Source organism: Scardinius erythrophthalmus (assembly GCF_964197995.2).
Source record: "Scardinius erythrophthalmus genome assembly, chromosome: 12".
NCBI classification, from domain to species: domain Eukaryota; kingdom Metazoa; phylum Chordata; class Actinopteri; order Cypriniformes; family Leuciscidae; genus Scardinius; species Scardinius erythrophthalmus.
Genome location: NC_138232.1, coordinates 23,203,455 through 23,227,978, shown reverse-complemented (window position 1 = coordinate 23,227,978; position 24,524 = coordinate 23,203,455). Strand labels below are relative to the sequence as shown.

Here is a 24,524-nt window from a genome sequence, read left to right as displayed (position 1 = left end):
TCTGTGAAATGTAATACAACAGTGCCACCTACTGTCTAAATGCATTAACATTAAAAGTCTGAGTTGAAACCTAGACATAGGTAAATGGGTTTGTCAATTAGCCTGAAATAAAAAAATAAATTAAACAATTCAGATCTTGTACATCCTCACCTTAGAGTCTTGAGTTAATGTACAAAGTTTGGTTTCGATACGTGACAGCGTTCCTGAAATATGAACTACTTCCTGTTTTGGCGACTACGCCGCCGATTTCGTTTGGCTGTGACGGGTAAACGCTTCCAAAAATAAAAAATCCTTCTAGTAACTTTTGTAAGGCTTGCTCCAAGGATCATGTACGTCTAGTTTCGTGAAGTTCGGACCAAATTTGTGACCTGTGAAACTTTAGTTTCGCTTTCTGTTCAATCCACTATGGCGGACAAACGACATGGACTTGTGATGTCATCTTCGCGAGCAACTTACACCGGTACTGACCGAACGTTTTAAAGTTGGAACGGTGTCTCTGTCTCAAAGGGCCTAGGTGCAGGAGCTGGCCAAAATTTTTCTCCCGGGAATAATAATAATAATAATAATAATAATAATAATAAGAAAACTTAAGAAGAACAATAAGTGTGCGCTTTCAGCAAGCACACTTAATAACTAGAAAAATGCATTTCCGGAGGAACTGCAAAGTGTGCTTGCTCGGGTGCAGTGCACTTAAGTTAGCAGGTAGTGGATAGATGCGAGAAAAAATGCGAGAATGTGAGAAAAAAGATGTCAAACTGTCTTTTATTTTCGAATTTAATTCCTCAATCAGCGCTGGACCGGCATTTTCTATCTTCCGCTGAGCCCTAGCCGTAGACAGATCATGTGTTTTACCCTGTCAATGCAGTGGTCTGCGTTGCGCTGATCTTATTCACACTATCGAGTGTAGGTGCAGCATTCTAACATTGAGTCATAATGAGCTGTTTATGAAGAAATTATCCGCTTCCTAATTATGTCATTTTAATCACGAAATTGAAACATTAAAAAACAATTTGCTCTTTATGGTGTGCGAGTGATAGAGAGGATTGTGGATAAAAGTAGTGAAGAATGTAGGGAATGATGTCGTTCACTCAGAATTCGGACACCACTACAAAATGGCCGACACCCTAAATAGTGCACTATATAGTGGATAGGGAGCGATTTCAGACACAGATCTTGTCATCATGGAGAGCGCAGTTCATGGTTGCCGCATAGCAACGACAGACGCCAGACGCCACAGGAGAACAAGCGAAAGGAGACAGCGGCGCACTCGCGCTTTCCACTTGTTTTTACAAATCTAATGTGCGTTCCATTCGACAGGGTCCATATGCAGTGTTCACTGCTCCCCTACTCCCTGAGCACGGTATATCAGTTGAAGTGGACTTCACTGACAATAACCGCTCATTAGAAACACCCAGCAAATGTCATCAAAGAAAGTCAACGACGGAGTCGCGCAGATTATGATATAACAAATATATATAGGACTACATTCATATTTTAATTTTTATTATTATATTATATATTTACAATTATATTGCACTATTTTACAACTACCTAAAATAAAATCACTTTACTTCACAAACTAGCTAAGCTGGCTGCATTCACTGAGGTAAATTATAATCATCAAAAATAGTATATGTAATATTCACAACAATAACCGTTAAAAATACTGTCATTTGTATAACAATGGCGAAATGTATTACTTACACACATACGTAAACTCCTCCATCGTTAGTTATGACCGTTCTGACTGGTGATGACCTGATGCGCGAAATGACAGTTGGGTGTGTGATCATCGCTCTCCACTTCCTGTGAAGTGATGTATCGATGTTCCCTTATTCCCTATGCTGTGCGCAGTGCCCTTCGAACTGAACATGTTCGCTCCCTTCGGATTAGAACTTAAGATGGCGGAATACCCTGTGAAGTCCACTTCGCAGTCCACAACGCACCTCTAGAGCGACGTTGTTGATTGTTTGAGCATGTGACTGTGCGTTTCTCCTTGTTTTCTATTGTTATGCGCAGCATATTTCCCGCGCGCACAAACACAGCCACAGACAATTAATTGTTTGTTCGGTTATCGAAGAAGAGCATGATGTATATTGTATAAAGTTTTTTTTTTTTTTATTAACTGCTTTGAGGATTGGAAATGCACAATTCATGCATACAAATCTGTATATATTAATAAATGAAGATGATTAAAATAGACCAATGCAAAAAACGAAATTCATGCCTGCATTTATTAAGACAAACCTGGTAAAAACGAATGCAGTCTATACACTGACTTGGCTGCTCTGTGAAATGTAATACAACAGTGCCACCTACTGTCTAAATGCATTACCTAACATCAAAAGGTGAAACTCTTGCATAGACATAGGTAAATGGGTTTGTCTATTAGCCTGAAATAAAAAAAAAAGAAAGAAAATTCAGATCTTGTACATCCTCACATTGGAGTCCCGAGTTCATGTATAAAGTTTGGTTTCGATATGTGACAGAGTTCCTGAGATATGGACGACTTCCTGTTTGGCGACTACGCCGCTGATTTCGTTTGGCTGTGACGGGCAAACGCTTCCGAAAATCAAAAATCCTTCTAGTAACTTTGATGAGGCTTGCTCCAATGATCATGTACGTCTAGTTTCGTGAAGTTCGGACCAAATTTGTGACCTGTGAAACTTTAGTTTCGCTTTCTGTTCAATCCAATATGGCGGACAAACGACATGGACTTGTGATGTCATCTTCGCGAGCAACTTACACCGGTGCTGACCGGACGTTTTAAAGTTGGAATGGTGTCTCTGTCTCAAAGGGCCTAGGCGCAGGAGCTGGCCAAATAGCTGGGGGGGGGGGGGGTTGCCAAATAATGTAAAAAAAAATTTTTTTTTTATCTTGTACATCCTCACATTGGAGTCTCGAGTTAATGTACAAAGTTTGGTTTCGATACGTGACAACGTTCCTGAGATATGAACTACTTCCTGTTTTGGCGACTACGCCGCCGATTTCGTTTGGCTGTGACGGGCAAACGCTTCCGAAAATCAAAAATCCTTCTAGTAACTTTGGTGAGGCTTGCTCCAAGGATCATGTACGTCTAGTTTCGTGAAGTTCGGACCAAATTTGTGACCTGTGAAACTTTAGTTTCATTTTCTGTTCAATCCACTATGGCGGACGAACGACATGGACTCGTGATGTCATCTTCGCGAGCAACTTACACCGGTACTGACCGAACATTTTAAAGTTGGAACGGTGTCTCTGTCTCAAAGGGTCTAGGCGCAGGAGCTGGCCAAAATTTTTCTCCCGGGAATAATAATAACTAGAAAAATGCATTTCCGGAGGAACTGCAAAGTGTGCTTGCTCGGGTGCAGTGCACTAACGTTAGCAGGTAGTGGATAGATGCGAGATGCGAGAAAAAATGCGAGAATGCGAGAAAAAAGATGTCAAACTGTCTTTTATTTTCGAATTTAATTCCTCAATCAGCGCTGGACCGGCATTTTCTATCTTCCTCTGAGCCCTGGCCGTAGACAGATCATGTGTTTTACCCTGTCAATGCAGTGGTCTGCGTTGCGCTGATCTTATTCACACTATCGTGTGTAGGTGCAGCATTCTAACATTGAGTCATAATGAGCTGTTTATGAAGAAATTATCCGCTTCCTAATTATGTCATTTTAATCACGAAATTGAAACATTAAAAAACAATTTGCTCTTTATGGTGTGCGTGTGATAGAGCGCGGCAGCAACGAACCATCAGCTTGCAGCGTAACAACATTGAATGCTCGGCCGAAAAGCTAATCATAGCTGTACAGGGCGCCTTATTATTTTTCATCTCCATAAATATATCTAGTAGTAAAGCTAATGCAAGGGCTAGAAATCTAGTAATCTTTTGCTGATACTTCCTTAGCTGTGTCTGAAACCGCTCACTCGTTCACTAATCCCTACATAGTGAATGGCAGTTGAGTGCACTACATCAGCAAAGAATTTGGACGCTGACATAATTATCACGCGCCAGAGAGCTCGGACAATTTGTCATAAACATTACCTACCCATCTTTAATATTTCCTTTTGTTGGCTGTGTGAATTGAATGTAACCATTGTATGTATGTATTTTTCACGTTTATTGCGTTATTTGATAAAAAAAGATAATAAAAACACTTGCTTGTCATATTTATTTACTTTTTTAATTTATATGTGAAAATAAAAGAGAACAAAACACTACACAACACATTTGATTTTTCAAATATAGACATAACGGTATGTATAAATAAATAACCAGGCGTCTGGTCTTATAAATGATTGTTTTCTAACTCGGGTGCACCGTTGCCATGGTGACATTTTTGTTTATTTTTCATTCGCGCTCAATCGCCTTGTCGTGATGGATTGTGGGAAATAGTGTCTCAGCAAGTGTACATCGTATGTACACTCGAATTCAGAGAGGATTGTGGATAAAAGTAGTGAAGAATGTAGGGAATGATGTCGTTCACTCAAAATTCGGACACCACTACAAAATGGCCGACACCCTAAATAGTGCACTATATAGTGGATAGGGAGCGATTTCAGACACAGCTCTTGTCATCATGGAGAGCGCAGTTCATGGTTGCATAGCAACGACAGACGCCACAGGAGAACAAGCGAAAGGAGACAGCGGCGCGCTCGCGCTTTCCACTTGTTTTTACACATCTAATGTGCGTTCCATTCGACAGGGTCCATATGCAGTGTTCACTGCTCCCCTACTCCCTGAGCATGGTATATCAGTTGAAGTGGACTTCACTGACAATAACCGCTCATTAGAAACGCCCAGCAAATGTCATCAAAGAAAGTCAACGACGGAGTCGCGCAGATTATGATATAACAAATATATATAGGACTACATTCATATTTTAATTTTTATTATTATATTATATATTTACAATTATATTGCACTATTTTACAACTACCTAAAATAAAATCACTTTACTTCACAAACTAGCTAAGCTGGCTGCATTCACTGAGGTAAATTATAATCATCAAAAATAGTATATGTAATATTCACAACTATAACCGTTAAAAATACTGTCATTTGTATAACAATGGCGAAATGTATTACTTACACACATACGTAAACTCCTCCATCGTTAGTTATTATGACCGTTCTGACTGGTGATGACCTGATGCGCGAAATGACAGTTGGGTGTGTGATCATCGCTCTCCACTTCCTGTGAAGTGATGTATCGATGTTCCCTTATTCCCTATGCCATGCGCAGTGCCCTTCGAACTGAACATGTTCGCTCCCTTCGGATTAGACTCTAACTTAAGATGGCGGAATACCCTGTGAAGTCCACTTCGCAGTCCACAACGCACCTCTAGAGCGACGTTGTTGATTGTTTGAGCATGAGACTGTGCGTTTCTCCTTGTTTTCTATTGTTATGCGCAGCATATTTCCCGCGCGCACAAACACAGCCACAGACAATTAATTGTTTGTTCGGTTATCGAAGAAGAGCATGATGTATTTTGTATAAAGTTTTTTTTTTTTATTAACTGCTTTGAGGATTGGAAATGCACAATTCATGCATACAAATCTGTATATATTAATAAATGAAGATGATTAAAATAGACCAATGCAAAAAACGAAATTCATGCCTGCATTTATTAAGACAAACCTGGTAAAAACGAATGCAGTCTATACACTGACTTGGCTGCTCTGTGAAATGTAATACAACAGTGCCACCTACTGTCTAAATGCATTACCTAACATCAAAAGGTGAAACTCTTGCATAGACATAGGTAAATGGGTTTGTCTATTAGCCTGAAATAAAAAAAACATAAAAAAAAATCAGATCTTGTACATCCTCACATTGGAGTCCCGAATTCATGTATAAAGTTTGGTTTCGATACGTGACAGAGTTCCTGAGATATGGACGACTTCCTGTTTGGCGACTACGCCGCTGATTTCGTTTGGCTGTGACGGGCAAACGCTTCCAAAAATCAAAAATCCTTCTAGTAACTTTGGTGAGGCTTGCTCCAATGATCATGTACGTCTAGTTTCGTGAAGTTCGGACCAAATTTGTGACCTGTGAAACTTTAGTTTCGCTTTCTGTTCAATCCAATATGGCGGACAAACGACATGGACTTGTGATGTCATCTTCGCGAGCAACTTACGCCGGTGCTGACCGGACGTTTTAAAGTTGGAATGGTGTCTCTGTCTCAAAGGGCCTAGGCGCAGGAGCTGGCCAAATAGCTGGTGGGGGGGGGGTTGCCAAATAATGTAAAAAAAAATATTTATTTATTTATTTTTTTATCTTGTACATCCTCACATTGGAGTCTCGAGTTAATGTACAAAGTTTGGTTTCGATACGTGACAACGTTCCTGAGATATGAACTACTTCCTGTTTTGGCGACTACGCCGCCGATTTCGTTTGGCTGTGACGGGCAAACGCTTCCGAAAATCAAAAATCCTTCTAGTAACTTATGTGAGGCTTGGTCCAAGGATCATGTACGTCCAGTTTCGTGAAGTTCGGACCAAATTTGTGACCTGTGAAACTTTAGTTTCGCTTCCTGTTCAATCCACTATGGCGGACAAACGACATGGACTTGTGATGTCATCTTCGCGAGCAACTTACACCGGTACTGACCGAACGTTTTAAAGTTGGAACGGTGTCTCTGTCTCAAAGGGCCTAGGCGCAGGACCTGGCCAAAATTTTTCTCCCGGGAATAATAATAACTAGAAAAGTGCATTTCCGGAGGAACTGCAAAGTGTGCTTGCTCTGGTGCGGTTCACTAACGTTAGCAGGTAGTGGATAAGGGTGCGTTGAAGTTTGCTTGATGTGAGAATTTCAACAATAGTACTTTTTTCAAGATTGTGCATATAAAGTTAGGCAAGGCCAAACAGCGTTATCCATGTTGTTGCGATTGCATCGCTAGAGTAAGCTAATAGTGAAACTGATAGCGTTCTTCATTTAATTACAATATGAGGACTGACGGTAGGCTATAAAAATCAGCGTTTCTGTGTAGGTGATGACAGTCTTCATTTACTGTATCCAATAAGCCAATACAAAACTTACCCAGCTGTTCTGTGGTTGAGTGTTCCCTTTGATTAGGAACAAATTTACTATCTCAAATTAAGGTCAACCGTAATTAGCGATGCTTTGATTGCTGCTGTCAAGATGGTTGTCATCACCTACACAGAAACGCTGATTTTTATAGCCTACCGTCAGTCCTCATATTGTAATTAAATGAAGAACGCTATCAGTTTCACTAGCTTACTCTAGCGATGCAATCGCAAATCATGGATAACGCTGTTTGGCCTTGCCTAACTTTATATGACATATGTGCCATATGCTAGAGTTACACATCCCGTTGCCATTTCAGGGCTTGAATTTCGGTGCGGGAATGTGGGGATTGCGCATTTACATGAATAAGCAAAATGCTTTTTAATGCCCCGCGGAAACCCTGGCTGATCATAGCTGTACAGGGCGCCTTATTATTTTTCATCTCCATAAATATATCTAGTAGTAAAGCCAAGGCCGTGACCAGGGTTTGAAAATTAGTGAGGTCCGGGGTGAGGTGCAGGGCCGGATTAAGAATTCAGAGGCCCCTGGGCACAATGTCTTGTAGGCCCCCCCTAAGGCAGGCCAAATGTATAGTTTGTCCAAGTACATTTTAGGACATTAAAAGGAACTTTGTTGTACTATGCTGGAGTAAAGTTAATAAATTATCGTTCTTTCCCATAGGATTTTTAAAACTATGTTGGGTAAACCTCTGTCCCTCTAGGGGGGTTCAGAGACATGCTCCCCCGCAAGAAAATTTTGTACATTTTAAAGTTAAATGCATCAGTCTGGTGCACTTTGAGAGCTCAAAATTAAGAGCTTCAACGGGCTTCAACCATAGAATGTAAAAAAATGGCTTCAACCCATGAACTGTGCACAAAGAAAAAGCATTGACTTGTACCTGGACATTAAAGAGGGCTCAAACATATTTTTTAGTTATGATATAGAGTCTCAGTCTACATTAAATTATCACTGGTGTTTTAGGACGCCAAACAATTAGTATAATAATATAATAATGATTTATATAATTATTCCTATGACATAAAATAGCCTATAAACGTACTGTATTAAATGAAAATGAATATTTCAAAAGTATATTTTACATTACACTAAAGGAAAATTACAATACTTTTGTCCTAATGTCTTCTTCACTTGCAAGAAATAAACTCTTTGATCGCGTGAGCAAAGTGCGCACTTTTCTTTAAATCACGCAGCACAAACATAATGCCTATATAGGATACTTAAAGTCTTGTGCTGTTTTATAAAGCACAAAACCATATCACGGTTTCGATTTTAGTTCGTTGGCAAAATATAACGCTAGAGACCTTTATGTTAGGCTATACATTTTACATCTCATGTGTATTGGGAAAAGGGAGAAGAGCGAGTTCGGCAAAAGGCGGATTCGAACTCGAGTCGAACGCGTCAAAAACTACTTTGTTTTAAGCACCTCACGCACGCTCTCAAGCCCCGTTCACTGTTCTACCTTCTCGCAGCAACATGAATTGCAAACACACATGTGACGTGGTTTAAACGGCTAATTAATCATTCAGAGAGCTTGAAATTTTATTTTTGAATACAAAAAAATTACCGAGGTCCGGACCTCGGTGAAATCATAGCTGGCTACGGCCACGAGTAAAGCTAATGCAAGGGCTAGAAATCTATTAATCTTTTGATGATACTTCCTTGTCATCATGGCGATCGGAGTTCACGGTTGCATAGCAACGACAGACGCCACGGGACAGCAAGCGCTTGTGGAAAGGAGAGAGCGGCGCGCTCGCGCTTTCCACTTGTTTTTACACATCTAGAGAGACGTTGTTGATTGTTTGAGCATGTGACTGCACGTTTCTCCTTGTTTTCTGTTGTTATGCGCAGCATATTTCCCGCGCGCACAAACACAGCCACAGACAATTAATTGTTCGGTTAGCGAAGAAGACCGAATGTATGATGCATAGGCTAATAATCTTTAGACCCCTGATACTTCCTTAGCTGTGTCTGAAACCGCTTACTCGCTCACTAATCCCTACATAGTGAATGGCAGTTGAGTGCACTACATCAGCAAAGAATTTGGACGCTGACATAATTATCACGCGCCAGAGAGCTCGGACAATTCTGCCCTACAAAGGCAAAAGACCTTAAGTCGCTAGAGTGTGGAACTGAGAAAAATGACTTTAAAGATTTTTAGTTGTCCCGCTTAATTAATTATAGGTAGGACACTGGAAATTTGGCAAATAGATGTTTTAGTAATGGAAATTATATACATAAAAAAATCTTGAGCTCAAACTTGACTTTTGACCACTATTTTAAAGTTACTGTACTCTGCCTTTGTATTGTCAGCAAAAAGTGAGAGGTCATACCAAGGCAAAAGGCAGTAACTTCCACATTATCAATATTTAGTTGCTGATCACCATTAACAAAATCATTATAGTAGGCTACACACCTGTATAAAATCTAGTGATCATGGCATTAATTTTGTATGATTTACAATTATTTATAGCCATCTACTTATTGCTATCCTGTGCTTTGGTTGCATTCTGATGGCATTATTAATACATTTGACATGACAAAATACCTCCTAATAGTCCAGCGTTGACTCGACCGCGTTTAGGGCGGGGCTGAAGGCGAAGTTTTGGCACTCTGCCAGCTAGTTTGCGAGCTTTAATTCATGGATGTATTCATCTGATATGGCAATGTGTAACGTTTTTCTGTCAACTCTGCATAATCCTTCGCGATCGTAATCGCACGTTTGTCGATGGAGCAGACCATACTAAATGTTCTGACCGCTCTGAGGACATCAGAAGTTAGAGCGACTGATGGCAGCTGTACAAAGTACACAGTGACAGGATACACCGTAATTTTAATTTTAATGGACATTAAAACAAAGGCAGATAACCTTACAATCTGGTAGGTAGCATTATTTGATTGAACACCGGCACCGTAACTTCATATTGACGCGCAGCTAAACAAAGGCAGAGCACCGTAACTCGTAATTTGAGCGTTCCAAAACAAAGCCAAAGAGCGGTAACTGATGTTACGGTGTTCTGCCTTGGTTTCTCATGGGCTTTTGGAAGTTACTGTTAAGACAAATCATTATTTTCTAGAAAAATAAACGGAATTGATTCAAGATACTTATCCACATGATAAAGAAGGTCTTGAATGTGCCAAAAATATAAATAACTCATTTTCGACCAAAAACGAAGTTACGGTCTTTTGCCTTTGCACGGCAGAATTTGTCCTAAACATTACCTACCCATCTTTAATATTTCCTTTTTTTGGCTGTATGAATTGTATGTAACCATTGTATGTATGTATTTTTCACGTTTATTGCGTTATTTGATTTAAAAAAAGATAATAAAAACACTTGCTTGTCATATTTATTTACTTTTTTAATTTATATGTGAAAATAAAAGAGAACAAAACACTACACAACACATTTGATTTTTCAAATATAGATATAACGGTATATATAAATAAATAACCAGGCATCTGGTCTTATAAATGATTGTTTTCTAACTCGCGTGCACCGTTGCCATGGTGACATTTTTGTTTATTTTTCATTCGCGCTCTATCGCCTTATCGTGTTGGATTGTGGGAAATAGTGTCTCAGCAAGTGTACATCGTATGTACACTCGAATTCAGAGAGGATTGTGGATAAAAGTAGTGAAGAATGTAGGGAATGATGTCGTTCACTCAGAATTCGGACACCACTACAAAATGGCCGACACCCTAAACAGTGCACTATATAGTGGATAGGGAGCGATTTCAGACACAGCTCTTGTCATCATGGAGAGCGCAGTTCATGGTTGCATAGAAACGACAGACGCCACAAGAGAACAAGCGAAAGGAGACAGCGGCGCGCTCGCGCTTTCCACTTGTTTTTACACATCTAATGTGCGTTCCATTCGACAGGGTCCATATGCAATGTTCACTGCTCCCCTACTCCCTGAGCACGGTATATCAGTTGAAATGGACTTCACTGACAATAACCGCTCATTTGAAACGCCCAGCAAATGTCATCAAAGAAAGTCAACGACGGAGTCGCGCAGATTATGATATAACAAATATATATAGGATGTTGAGAATTCCTATGGATCACATGACGTAGCCAGTCAGGGGAGGAGCTAAGTCTCCTCAGGTGTACTTAATCACTAGTGTTTGGTGTGCCACATGCAATGGAGGTAGACTGTCCTTCCTTTCTCTCCTGATGAGAGCCCTTTTGTAGAGTTGATGTGTTCCTGACAATGTAAGTTTGTGCCCTTTTGATCTGTTACATAATGTCTTGAGATTCTGTTTGAGTCTAATTCTGAAATGTCCTATGTGATTTATGATTCTTATGTTTCAGTATTCTTATTATTTGATGTTTAGGATTGGATTATGAGATTGATTTATTAGTTGAAGTTTTGTGGTGTTAAAGATTCTGTTTGTTTATTTGTTTATAGAAACCATACAACTCTATGATCTGTTGCAATAAAATGAGTATGGACTGAGTATTGGATCCCGGTGTTTTAATGGACACACCATCCTGGTAGCACATTTCCTGAACCGAACATTCAAAACTTTACATGGTCCTTCGAGCCGGAGAGGCTGCTAGGATGGATCAAGATGATTTTAAGAGACCTAAACGGATCTCAAACCCCCCTAGATGGCATCAAGATTATTTATTGACTCAGTCAAGGACACCAGCTTGCACCCAGGGACAAACCACTTCTGATCATGTGCTTCGGGAAGTATCACCAAGAGCTGCCATATCTGAAACTCAGGCTGAGGTGAGGGATCTTGCCGCAGATGTACAGCAAATAAAAGAAATGTTGTCAGAACTGAGCCAGAGAATGAGAACAAGAAGTCGAAACTCTTCCTTTTCGATCAGTTCAAAACAGAGTTCCAGGACAACATCTCCTGTTGTTAAACATAATCAAGAGGATGAAAATTCTAGAGCATCTCTTGTTCATGAATTGGGTGAATGCCTAAGACAACATGAGGCAAATCGACATGATATTGATCCACCTCCATCACCTCCTCAACTCAGCAGACAAAGTACTCTTCCTCCTCCACCAAGATCTAAGCTGCCTACACCATTGCCACAAGAAGGATCATTAGAGCCTTGCTCTCTATGGCTGCCTGAGGCACAAACGTTAACGGAACCTGTTGTTACACGGCATGATCACTCTCAGTCCCAGTCCTCTGAGAATCTTCCTGGAATGAGTAGAAATCCAACTCAGTTTGGCAATGTTCCGCCTTGCTCCTTAATCCAACAGCCATCGTATCCAGTCTATCCAGCCAATCATCCGCATGTAACAAGAAGCGGTGGGCCTGTTCCTAGTCAAGGGCAAGGCAATGGAATTTCCCCAAGGATGTTTCCAAATTATCCAGTACCCTTTCCTCCTCTTGCATTATATCCCCCTTATGGTTCTTTTGTTTATCCAAGTCATGTCTTTCCATTGGCCATACCATCATTAAATAGTCAAGTTCCGTCAATACCTCCAGCACAGTTTGGACCATTCATGGGCACTTCAGACGTGACCGCTACTGGTAATGTTCCTGTGTTTAGACCTCAGACATCGTTTGGACCTACGGGTATGATCCAATCAGGAGATTCAATGGTGAGTCAACCGGTAGTAGCCGCCTATGTTCAGCCTTCCACAGTAACTGGGAATTCAAGATTAGCTGCAATTGAGAAACCTTCATTTCCATGTTTCAGAAGAAATGATCCTCACGAATTTGCAATGCTAAATATGGCATTAAAAAATCTATTGCCTTCAGAGGAATCAGAACAATACAAATATCATATCCTTTTGGATCATCTGAAGCTTGATGATGCGCGGCATTTAGCCCTGGCATATGCTCATGACCCTCAGCCTTATACTACAGCACTACACGCTCTCCAGAGGAAGTATGGCCAACCTCATCATTTAGTGTTGCGGGAGTTGGCTTCCATTCAGAACCTTCCAGCTATACGTTCTGGGGATTCCCTTGGGTTTAGTCAGTTTGCGCTACGAGTCCAGGCTCTGGTAGGCATGCTCCAATCATGGGGTCAAGATCAAGGGGCGAAGGAGTTGGCCTGTTCTTCTCATGTTCACCAGCTTTTAAGCAAACTATCAGCCGATCATGTTTCCAGTTTTGCTAGACATATTCGAACTGTTAATCCGAATGTTCCGTATAATTTGATGGATTTTGCAAGATGGCTGGAGGAGGAAGCAGAATGCCAATGTCTAGTAGTTCAAGTATCTGACCAATCAAAGGGGGCAACAAAGTCTCAAGTGAGAGAAGAGAGGCCTCCAAAATCTCTGTATCCTACAGCCACTTTTCTGCAGGGTGCAAATCAAGAGAAACATTATAACATGAAAGGTAGAATGTCTCAGCCTAATAAGTCGTATAGCAAACAAGTAGACCCAGGACCTTTCTGTGCTTTTTGTGGTCATCAAGCCCATCACTTGAGTCAGTGTATACAGTTCCAACAGTTTGATGTGGAGGCTAAAAGGAAATGGATCCTGGATAATGGTCGTTGTTGGAGATGTGGGCGGACCCATCGTTCAGCTAATTGTGACTTGAAGAGGCCTTGTCCATACTGCAAAGAGCGTCATTTGGGAGTTTTGCATGAAGTTAATGTTCGTAAACCTGACTCTGGGATATTCTACTTGAGTAGACCAAGTGGCCTTAATTCTGTGCTTTTGAAAGTGGTAAGAGTCATTCTAAGTTATGAAGGAAGGACGGTGGAGACCTACGCCATTCTTGATGATGGTTCAGAAAGAACTATGCTCCTTTCTCCGGCTGCAGAGATGCTGGGCCTAAATGGGCCAGCTGAGTCTCTAAGGTTGAGAACAATTCGACAGGGTTCTGAGGAAATAATTAATGGCACTAATGTTACATTTTCGATTTCTCCAGCATCTTTCAGCCAAAGGAAATATGACATCAGAGCAGCATTTACATCCAAGATGTTGGACTTACCTGAACAGACTTACCCTGTCCGTACTCTCCAAAGATGCTATCAGCATCTTAGAAGGATTCCTCTTGAAGAGTTCCATCAGGTTAAGCCCCTGTTGTTAGTGGGAGCAGATCATCCTCATTTGCTATGCTCTATGGAACGAGTAATATTTGGTCCTCCTGGAAGTCCTGTTGCACTGCATACTCGTCTAGCATGGGTATTGCAGGGTCCCACTTCCTTGATACCCGAGACTGATTCTGTCTCTCAGTGCCACTTCTTAGCTACTTCCATCGAAGATCAGTTACAGAGGGATGTAGAAAGATTGTGGCAAGTTGTGGATGTCCTTCCTTTCTCTCCTGAGGAGAGCCCTTTTGTAGAGCCTGTCCCCGCCGAGGAGTCCGTCCCTGTCCCCGCCGAGGAGTCCGTCCCTGTCCCCGCCGAGGAGTCCGTCCCTGTCCCCGCCGAGGAGTCCGTCGTCCCTGTCCCCGCCGAAGAGTCCGTCCCTGTCGCAGCCGAGGAGTCCGTCGTCCCTGTCCCCGCCGAGGAGTCAGTCCCTGTCGCAGCCGAGGAGTCCGTCGTCCCTGTCCCCGCCGAGGAGTCCGTCGTCCCTGTCCCCGCTGAAGAGGATGGGAAGTTGACTGAAAGCTTGTATTCAAAACCTCTTGGATATGTGACATCTAATATATCGGACCCTGATCCCATAACTCCGAATATACTGTTGATGGGGCGGCAAGATGCTTCACTGGCTCAAGTAATGTATGCTGATTCTGAAATACTTTCACGTAGAAAGTGGAGGCATAGTCAAGTTCTGTCTGATAGATTCTGGTCAAGTTTTATCAGAGATTATCTTCCTTCCCTTCAAAGTCGTCAGAAGTGGATGCAGGAGGGAAATTCGATTTCATGTGATGCTGTAGTTTTGGTCGTTGACCTGCAGCTTCCACTGGGACTATGGCCTATAGGAACTGTCACATAGATCTTGCCAAGTCCTGATGGCAGGATAGGGGTTGTGGAGGTTCTCATTGAAGGGAAATGCTATATACGTCCAGTCAGCCATCTGGTGGTCCTTACTAAGTTTTTGAATTAATAATTGTACAGAATTCTCTAGGGTCAAATGTTTACACATTTGGGGGCGGCTGTTGAGAATTCCTATGGATCACATGACGTAGCCAGTCAGGGGAGGAGCTAAGTCTCCTCAGGTGTACTTAATCACTAGTGTTTGGTGTGCCACATGCAATGGAGGTAGACTGTCCTTCCTTTCTCTCCTGATGAGAGCCCTTTTGTAGAGTTGATGTGTTCCTGACAATGTAAGTTTGTGCCCTTTTGATCTGTTACATAATGTCTTGAGATTCTGTTTGAGTCTAATTCTGAAATGTCCTATGTGATTTATGATTCTTATGTTTCAGTATTCTTATTATTTGATGTTTAGGATTGGATTATGAGATTGATTTATTAGTTGAAGTTTTGTGGTGTTAAAGATTCTGTTTGTTTATTTGTTTATAGAAACCATACAACTCTATGATCTGTTGCAATAAAATGAGTATGGACTGAGTATTGGATCCCGGTGTTTTAATGGACACACCATCCTGGTAGCACATTTCCTGAACCGAACATTCAAAACTTTACATAGGACTACATTCATATTTTAATTTTTATTATTATATTATATATTTACAATTATATTGCACTATTTTACAACTACCTAAAATAAAATCACTTTACTTCACAAACTAGCTAAGCTGGCTGCATTCACTGAGGTAAATTATAATCATCAAAAATAGTATATGTAATATTCACAACAATAACCGTTAAAAATACTGTCATTTGTATAACAATGGCGAAATGTATTACTTACACACATACGTAAACTCCTCCATCGTTAGTTATGACCGTTCTGACTGGTGATGACCTGATGCGCGAAATGACAGTTGGGTGTGTGATCATCGCTCTCCACTTCCTGTGAAGTGATGTATCGATGTTCCCTTATTCCCTATGCTGTGCGCAGTGCCCTTCGAACTGAACATGTTCGCTCCCTTCGGATTAGAACTTAAGATGGCGGAATACCCTGTGAAGTCCACTTCGCAGTCCACAACGCACCTCTAGAGCGACGTTGTTGATTGTTTGAGCATGTGACTGCGCGTTTCTCCTTGTTTTCTATTGTTATGCGCAGCATATTTCCCGCGCGCACAAACACAGCCACAGACAATTAATTGTTTGTTCGGTTATCGAAGAAGAGCATGATGTATTTTGTATAAAGTTTTTTTTTTTTTTTATTAACTGCTTTGAGGATTGGAAATGCACAATTCATGCATACAAATCTGTATATATTAATAAATTAAGATGATTAAAATAGACCAATGCAAAAAACGAAATTCATGCCTGCATTTATTAAGACAAACCTGGTAAAAACGAATGCAGTCTATACACTGACTTGGCTGCTCTGTGAAATGTAATACAACAGTGCCACCTACTGTCTAAATGCATTACCTAACATCAAAAGGTGAAACTCTTGCATAGACATAGGTAAATGGGTTTGTCTATTAGCCTGAAATAAAAAAAAAAGAAAGAAAATTCAGATCTTGTACATCCTCACATTGGAGTCCCGAGTTCATGTATAAAGTTTGGTTTCGATACGTGACAACGTTCCTGAGATATGAACTACTTCCTGTTTTGGCGACTACGCCGCCGATTTCGTTTGGCTGTGACGGGCAAACGCTTCCGAAAATCAAAAATCCTTCTAGTAACTTTGGTGAGGCTTGCTCCAAGGATCATGTACGTCCAGTTTCGTGAAGTTCGGACCAAATTTGTGACCTGTGAAACTTTAGTTTCGTTTTCTGTTCAATCCACTATGGCGGACGAACGACATGGACTCGTGATGTCATCTTCGCGAGCAACTTACACCGGTACTGACCGAACGTTTTAAAGTTGGAACGGTGTCTCTGTCTCAAAGGGTCTAGGCGCAGGAGCTGGCCAAAATTTTTCTCCCGGGAATAATAATAATAATAAGAAGAAGAAAACTTAAGAAGAACAATAAGTGTGCGCTTTCAGCAAGCACACTTAATAATAAGAAAACTTAAGAAGAACAATAAGTGTGCTGCTTTCAGCAAGCACACTTAATAAGAAGAAAACTTAAGAAGAACAATTAGTGTGCTACTTTCAGCAAGCACACTTAATAAGAAAACTTAAGAAGAACAATAAGTGTGCTGCTTTCAGCAAGCACACTTAATAATAAGAAAACTTAAGAAGAACAATAAGTGTGCTGCTTTCAGCAAGCACACTTAATAATAAGAAAACTTAAGAAGAACAATAAGTGTGCGCTTTCAGCAAGCACACTTAACTAGCCTATGTGCTCATGTAGTGGCACAAACAACCAAAGTGTGTTCTTTGAGCACAACGTGTTAAGCACAATTACAAATTTGAAAATACAAACAGAATCACTGCAAACATGCTTTTTAGTCCCATTGCTGTTAAGCGTTTTGGGAGACATGGACTTCGTATTTAGCTTAGCCTTAAGATCTGCAATGGTTTCCTTGTGATTTTTAACCTGTGCATCATGTACAGTCTTACAATTTAAAGCTGTAGCCTCCTCATTGGACCAGCGGTATGGATATTGGATGGATGGATGATTCAGCTGTGGGCGCCATCTTCTGGCGAGAGTACCCATAATGCACCCTCACAATGCATTATGGGTATTATCTAGCCGTTTATTGTTCATCAGTTGTACACTCGTTATTGCGGTGCACTATGGAATGAAATAAGTGCACTAGATAACGTCCAGTATGGTTTTGGGCACCATACTGGATTATATTGGGCATATAATCAAGTTGAGAGTAGCTTTGTGTGGCTGCATGTATATTCCTGAAAGAATAAAAAAAAAAAAAAAAAAAAAAACAGATGTATAGATAATAATCAGAAATGTTTCTTGAGCTGCAAATCATCATATTACATTATTTCTGGGAGTTTGGGAACCCCTGACCTACATGTTATTTTATTTAGTTATTATTTTTGTTATTTTGTTAGCTTTTGCACGCAATACAATAGTAATATACATTGATGAGCCAAAATATTATGACTAGTCACAGTTTAAGCGATTATTGTTGATCATTTTCTAACAAGGCCACATATTTAGGAATGGGTAGATTTATTAGATGGTAAGCAAACAATCATATTCAATGTATTGAATGCAGGAGAAATGGGCAGGAATAAAGATCTGAGCAACTTTGAAAACGGCCAAATTGTTAGCAAGGCGACTGAGTCAGAGTATCTTTGAAACGGCAAGGCTTGTGTGTTGCTCCTGTTCAACAGTTCAGTGTTGAATTGTTTATTGTGAAATAAATAATGGAAAAAGTATATTTCATAGTGACTCTTCTGATATAAAAGTTAAAAATCCTTAATTTAATTTTTGCTTGCCAAAAAATGAACAGAAAACTAAAGAGTCTTTCTCAATCAGTATCAAGGTAATGAGTCAGTAACCCTGTTATACTCTCAGAAAGACTGCTGAAATCTATTGATATTTCCCTTTAGTATTTGGCAAGACAAAATTAAACAAAAGGTTATAGCTTTAGGATATCATAGGCTATCTTTTCCAGCCTTTTATCTTTTTTCTTTTATTTTCACTCCTGTTCTCAACTCTGTTCATTGGGACCCACTGCTGTGCACATTTAGTATGTCTCCTTTATCTGATGCACTCAGTTCAGTTCACGTTCTTTCCTAATGAGCAGATGATCTGAATTATGTGTGTTAAATAAAGAAGACATACAAAATGTGAAGAATGGTGGGTCCCCAGGCCCAGAGTTGAGAACCAATGGTGCATAGTGTATACATGCACATTTAAAATCATCCTAGAGCTTAAAAATCGCAAAAGAATTACACATCATAATATTTTCAACATCAAACCACAAAAAGCATCAATGAAAAGTCACTTGACAGCATACCTCAGTAATGCACTTCAGATATATGCATAAGGTTGTCCATAAGTTTTGTTTTTACTTTTGAACAACACATGTCGTAATGTTATGCTTACCTTCTTAATCATACAGCAGATAACACTGATGAACAGTAGCATGACAGCACACACAATGAGGATGATCTCCACAGGAAGAGCATCTTCTGGGCAGTCTTTTTCTTTTTCTTTTTTTCAATGACAGAATAAATAAAAAAATCAGGGCCAGAGAATTCTAGAATTATACTTTTTATACTCTATGCATTTTTCCATTCAATATCAATCAGAAAGTGATTTTACTTCTAAATCTCTCTATCAAAATGTTGCCATTCACACCATTTACATGCTAAACACATGCGGTACATTTATATAATAAACTCATCATGTTTTAGAATACAATGATTTACATGCAATAAGATACACTTACCTATCCATAACCAAGTGAACTTGCTAACAGTATTTTTTTCTTCCAAATTAAATTCACACCAGTAAAGCCCAATGTCTTCAGCAGTTACATGTAAGAGGGTGACACTGAGGTTGGGAAGTGCTCCACTTACACGGACTTTGGATTCGTTCGCTGTTTTAAAGGTAAGATTGTTTCCTTTGTACAAGAAGAAGAGTGTCTGCTGTTTACTTTCTCCTTGTTTGTACATGTACACTGCATCTTGAGGACTTTTATCAGTAGCGCACTCGATGGTGACATCATGCCCAGAAGATTTGATTACTGTTTGAAGAAAAGCAACTATTAAGACTTTTTTTCTGCAAACACTTAAATACACTAATTAATTTGCAATGCTATCTTGTGTGACGAGGTTCTTTTTGTTAGTCTACCTGAGTCAAACTTTCGTGTAAAAGCATAATTAGAATGGAAACGCCACTTTTAAGATTGACCATATTTTCGTTTTAGGTCAAATTGCCTTTTGAATGGGAGTGCTTGGGCACTTCTATGATAGCATCAAAACTGCTATTTTTAAAACACTAAGAAGGCTCGACACAAAATAAAACTGTGCTCGAAGTATCACCAGGGGCAAGTTTACTATAACTGTCACCATCTTTCACCCCCTAGCGACGGCCCTGATTCTAATTATGCTTTTACACGAAAGTTTGACTCGGGTAGATTAACAAAAAGAGCCTAGTTTCAATTTTAGCGAGAGTTAGGGGAGACCGGGGACAGTTGCAACAGGGGATGGTTGCAACATGTCATTTTTTCCAATCAGAAACAAGCTAGAGTGATGACACTCATACTGCACATGCACAGTTAGACGACTCCCCCAACCAAGAATACAGAAGACATATTCATTATCTGCTGCTACATTTGTTGAACAAAACTTGTTTTGGAGGTATGAAAGTAATTTTTTTCATGAGATGTATTTTTGTCATACTGTCCTGACATTTTGTATGAATTAATCAAAACTTACTTAGTTTGAATTATTGTTTTGTTGACTTCTAAGTGACATGGTTAGCATGTGTCAAAGTCAGTGTGTCTAGCAATATGATGTTCTGTCATGGCTGATAGGGTTGGGGACGGTTGCAACAAGTTATAAATTGCATGTTTAATAAAAGTTTGCTGCATTGCAAATTGTTAAATTCTTTCTGTTTGACACTGAAATATGGAGAGATTGAATAGCATCTGTAACACCTGCACACGGAATCTATATAGGCCTATGTTCTACACATAAACAAACAAAACTCAATAACTGTTATTTGATAAATATCATAAATAAATAAATAATAGGCTACAATAATATTATTGTATAAATAAATAATACTATAATATTATAGTAGGCCTAAAACAGTTAATATTTTCAGAACTTGGAATGTTTGTGGTTGTTGTCGTTTATGTGATCAGTGTAAATTATTCTTTGATTATAGCTTGTATGTATTGTTTAATGTTTATGCTAAACATGGTTTTGTGTTTGATTTGGCTACTGTAGTAAAGCCAATGTTTAGTGTTCGTATTGGGTTAATAGTTCTGACGACAGATATTGAGCTACAATCGTTCTAAATATACAAAAGTAACAGTGCCATATGCATAAAGCGATCACAATAGATCAGCAGTCTTAAAAACAAAACAAAAAACACATACCTTTCTGAAACGTCTTTTAACTTTTCTACACAATGTAGCCTATTCTACTGCAGGGTCTGCCATAATCCAAAGTAAAACACTATACAATAAAGTTTATTTTTTTAACATTAGTTAATGTATTAAGCTATCAGCCTACATAAACTAACCATGAGCAATATATTTGTAAATGTATTTTGTTTTTAAATATTTGTTAACGTTATACAGCTGTTCAATGTTTGTTCATGTTACTTCACAGTGCATTAACTAATGTTAACAAATACAAAAAAATGTTATTCATATTCATACCTTGCACCAATGTGGCTGCCCATGACATGCTTCTTATACTGATCAATAGAAAACTGTATTTCACGACGTACAACATCTTCGCAGTTCTTTGTTTCTGTTCAACTAGCTAAATCACTTAGGTAAAGTTGGTTTTATATTCGCACATTCGCGAACTTCCGCGTTCAATAACTCATGAACTAAACGTTGTTACGACACAAATAACACCTAACACATATAACTACAAATATAACACCAGCAGCTACAACCTAATTTTCCTCACAACGAGCTTTCCTTCGCAGTGGACAAAATACATTGATCTGTCTGTGGGGGTTGCCACCTTTGATTTGTGAAAAACCGGGACACTCAGATTTTTTTTCTGTTGGGGGGGGGGGGGGGGGGTCGGACTGGGGGATAAAGGGTACCGAGTTCCCAGGGCCCGAGGCAGGGGGGGGCCCTTAGAAGTCAGTTTTCTATACATATATACATGCACTAACATTTGTATAGCATTTATGTACAAATAAAAAAGTTCCTGTGCAAAACAAAACTTATAGTTAGGCACTGGTTTGGTATAAAAAAGTCATTTTCATGCTGTGCAGGGCCCCACCACCCCTCTCGAATGAATGTAATGGTACGACTCGCAGGTCAGGTGCTTCTGCTACGGACCCGCGGACGGTGAATCAGTTGATGAGAAACAGGAGGAGCTGGAGTGAGCTGTGATAGGAACTAGGGCTGCGTTCCAGTCCAAAATTGTCATGCCCTTCACTTGCTAACTTCCCTTCGTCTCGTTCACTCGGATGTACGTCATTGCGAGTGCCCACTACTGGCGGAAACTGCAATGGGCTGAACTGGAACGTCCTAAGCCCTGATCACTTGGAATCAGCTGTGGAGTTGATTTATTATTTACATTTTTTTCCCTTTAAGAATTTGTTTAATGCAGCATCCAAATGTTTATAGGTGTGTTTGGGTTGTTTTAAATTTAAAAAAAATTATAATTAATATATCATAGAGTTGTTTGTGTGGTGGTGATTAGACGAGATATGCGGTGACGTCACAATCGTGTTGCATTGTGGGACATATAGGTGCCTGAAGTGTACATTTGAAGCAGACTCGCTCCCTCGGTCAAAATCGAGGGAACGAGGGTCTGTCCATATAAACTTCCCTCGTCCACTTCACGAAGTGGAACGCACTTCAAAATGGCGGCAGGGATTCCCCCGAGGGGAAGTGCTTAGGGAAGTTCGCAAGTGCGTGTCTAAAAGTGGACTGGAACGCAGCATGGGAAGACAGGGGAAGAGTCATGTTTTTCCTTAAGAAAGGAAAATAAGGGGCTCAAAAACGAAAAGAAAAGAAGATTAAAGAGAGAAAGGCAAATGAGGGCAAGCAGTTGCTCACTCAGTTTTTTTAAAAGAAAGGTGAGCTCCAAATGCATCATCGAGCATTGACATTGTTTTAACATAAATATCTACTCCAGGTAGAATAGCATACATTTATGTTCGTACTCTGTTTGAATAATATACCAATACTTTATAGTATCACACAGGGATGCAAACAGCGCGCTTTTCGGCCCCTCGCGCTTTTTTCACGTCAGTTTGGGTGACAAAGTCATCTGAGTCCATTCCATTCATAGCTTAATGTGAGGGACAGATGTCGTATTACATCATTAAAGTTTACGGAAACTCGTTTTCCCTCCTCTGCGGCTGTCAATCTCCATTCAGTAACAGCTAACTAACGTTATTCAAACAGCGCGCGCGCCTCTGCCGGTGTTCTGACGGAACACCATACCCATCAGAATGGGATACCTTCGGTTAATGCGCATGCGCAGCAGTGACATTTGTGGAATTGCGCATGCGTCACATTTAAACCATCATTTCAGCATACCTCAGATTACAAGCGGTCAAGAAATGTTGACAGACGTTTTCAATGTATTATTTTTAGCAAGTTGAGTCGTAATGTCGTGTTGAAACGTTAAATCTGGTGTTAACTTCGAGGTTCTAGCGTTTGGCGCCATATGACCGAGATTAAACGCATTGAGGGATGCAAACACCGCGCTTTTCGGCGCCTCACGCTTTTTTCACGTCAGTTTGGGTGACAAAGTCATCTGAAGTCATTCCATAGCTTAATGTGAGGGACAGAAGTCTATTTACATCATTAAAGTAACGTTATACGGAAACTCGTTCTCCCTCCTCTGCGGCTGTCAATCATTCTCCATTCAGTATTCAAACAGGTTGGATGCACGGTAAAACTCTCTCCAATATGATATTAAATTGACAGACCCAGACAGACTTAATATTCACATATAATGCATAAGTAGATAAAAGGCTGTTGGTTTGCATAAAATGACTTTATTTTGTTGGAGTTTGTTTTTAAACGACTCACTGCCGTGTGCTTGTTAGATCACACATATCATAAGGACTATGAATCGGCATCAAACGCACAATAACTGGAATTTAAAACTGTGAAAAAAAATGATCAATAAAATGTTGGACAGATTCAGATATACACTAGACTAGGATTTGTGCGCTCGACATTTCTTCACTTTGTGCCGTGAACTTCTAAATGCGCACTTTTGCGCAGCGCTGTACACTGTTACTCCATGTTGCTTTGAGCACATCATTCTGCACCCGCTATGCGCATACGCGCTTTGTGCACTCTGTTTTGAAGCGTTTCATATTATCATGGTTTTGGGCATTGAAAGATAATTAAAAGCCTGTATTTTTTAAACCTAGCCAGCTCAATACATTTAAAATAAGCATAATTTAATTGTAGCCTATATTATTTCTCTGTAGTGTAGGCTATATAAATATATACACTTCTGAATTCTTGACATTAAAATATAAATAATAAAATTGTGAAATGTATGATTGCCTGATTAAATTTTATAAGAGTGCTAATAGTAATTTGTTTTTATTAATGTTTAGATTTTAGTAATTTTCAAGAATTACTTTTTGCTGCTGATTTATACACTCATTAAGTTTAATAAAAATACATAATACATTCATGTAATATTTAAAGGTGTTAACTGTAATCTTACACTGCAAAGTAATAACTTAAAAAGGATTAAATTCATCACATTTATGTAAGTATCTGGAAATTTGCCGCAGGGCGAGTGCTTCGATAACCTCTCTCTTTTTTGACCAGTTTGCATCCCTGCGACTAATGTTTTGCTTTATGTGATTAATGCTTATTTTTCTGCTAACTGTAGTTTAACCATGGAAAAAAAGTGGGAGGAAATTTTCAATTACCTTTTAAAGGGTTCATACCCTGCAGAGCTGAATAAAGGGCAGAAGCAAAGCCTAAGGAAATACTCCTCGAAAT

General features: G+C 39.7%; 1 long non-coding RNA gene across 1 annotated transcript in view; it reads right to left on the bottom strand.

Moving 5' to 3' along the window:
* The window catches only part of LOC308699892, a 44,172-nt gene extending 22,595 nt beyond the window's left edge, over positions 1 to 21,577 (bottom strand). The window contains exons 1-3 of the long non-coding RNA XR_014031231.1: positions 21,234 to 21,577; positions 19,290 to 19,586; positions 18,944 to 19,050 (exon numbers count right to left, since the gene is read on the bottom strand). This is a non-coding gene — a long non-coding RNA (uncharacterized lncRNA). The remainder of the gene's footprint in view (positions 1 to 18,943; positions 19,051 to 19,289; positions 19,587 to 21,233) is intronic.
* Positions 21,578 to 24,524: the final 2,947 nt, after the last annotated feature.